This window comes from Homalodisca vitripennis, unplaced genomic scaffold (assembly GCF_021130785.1).
Source record: "Homalodisca vitripennis isolate AUS2020 unplaced genomic scaffold, UT_GWSS_2.1 ScUCBcl_5231;HRSCAF=11869, whole genome shotgun sequence".
Taxonomy (NCBI): Eukaryota; Metazoa; Arthropoda; class Insecta; order Hemiptera; family Cicadellidae; genus Homalodisca; species Homalodisca vitripennis.
The window spans coordinates 1-1,686 of NW_025781345.1; the positions used below are offsets into that span (position 1 = coordinate 1).

The 1,686-nt window shown below is 33.1% G+C and overlaps 1 non-coding gene across 1 annotated transcript; it reads left to right on the forward strand.

Annotated features, from left to right (window-relative positions):
* The first annotated feature begins 1,151 nt into the window (after positions 1–1,151).
* On the forward strand, positions 1,152–1,226 carry Trnav-aac. Its single transcript has one exon. It is a non-coding gene; the product is annotated as a tRNA-Val (tRNA).
* Positions 1,227–1,686: the final 460 nt, after the last annotated feature.

A 1,686-nucleotide genomic window follows, 5' to 3' on the forward strand; every position in this document is an offset into this window, starting at 1 on the left:
GGCTCTGACTGACCCCGGCCCCTCCAATGGGGTGCTTATTCAGTGCACGGACACGGTCAAGGCGCTGAATTAGCACCCCTCATTTTCAACATTCCCCATTTCATAAGACACGACATTTGACAGACCTATCACACACGAATATTAAAACATGTATCAATCACAGCCAGTGGAAGCCAGGGCAACTCATGTTGTGTTTCTCGTTAGTATTTATGTATTCGTTGTTTTTTGTGCTGACTTCGTAAATTTTAAGCTATGACGACTGCAGATGGATAACCTTTATTTTAATTTCTGTTGACACCGACACCAGAAGATGACTTATTAAAATTGGAAACTATGATAGTATATGACTACAGTGCGAAATGTCAGACGAAGGTAGGTTGTTATTGTTATTAGTCAATCCGCAGTTCAGGGCTATATAATATGGAAAATAAAAATTTGAAAGTATGCTTGCTGTTTAAAATTTTATTATACAATGCTCTTTAATGCCTTAGGTGCACCCATATTTTCAGTTAAGAAATTCTGCGTAATTATTAAAGAATTCTTTCTTGAGAAATATTATTTTTAAGTTTTAAATTCTTATCACAGAATCCAAAACCCCAATGATCTTTAAATCTTGTTAACCAAAAACAAATTATTCTTTATCAATGATTAAGTGAAAAACATATTGCATATACAAATTTCAAAGTAAGAATAAGATTAAATATTGAAGCTGTATATATTTTCAATTAGTTATTTGATCAGACAATTACACGAATTATAAACGGGTATTGTCCATATATTTTTTTCTCTTGTAACAAGATGAGGTTGTAACTAGCAGCGTGGCGGAACCATATCCTTTTATTTGCTGCAAAATAAAAGTTGCACTACCAAAGGTTAAACCTATTTTACTCCAAACCAATATTAATTTACGATCCGTTCTACAACATATTAGTATTTTTACTTATTTTTTTAATACACAAATGTGTATCATTGTTAATAACGATACAAATCCATGATTCTGAAAATTTTTATTAAAAAAACACCAAATTTTAAGATATAAGTTTCATTATAAAAGTCTACTATTACCAAATAATTACTAATGTTGTATTCGTTTGTAGAATATTGGTTTTGTTCAAATTATTAACTCCTTAATTTGCCATCTTAGGTATGGGGTTTCCGTGGGTGTTAGCGGTTATCACGTCTGCCTAACACGCAGAAGGTCCCCAGTTCGATCCTGGGCGGAAACAATACCATTTTTTGCTTGCGAAAAATCTAAAACTACAATAAATTGTAACGTGTTACGTGGGGTAAGAACCGGGTATAAATGTATAACAACATTTGTCTTTATATTTCAAAAAACAGTTTTTTAAACTTTTTTAAAAAACTAGTCAATACAAGAATCGAATTATTTTTTAAACTACTTGTATTCACAAAATATTGTTAAAGGGTGGCCAGTTGCCCGGTCTGAGACGTAGAATCTATTATATAAGAACTCATATGCACATATTGAGCTATGCTACACTAAGCTTCGACTTTTTTTTTTTTTTTTGTTCTCTTAGGACAAGAAGCTTATAAATTGCACCTAGTCCTAGCCTATAAGGAACATTTTGCGCTGATATCCTGGAAGAGTAAGGTTGGGGGTAGAAGCCACCACCTATCAAGATCCATGAGGAAGAATTTAGGGCACTAATCTCAAGACATGTCCCC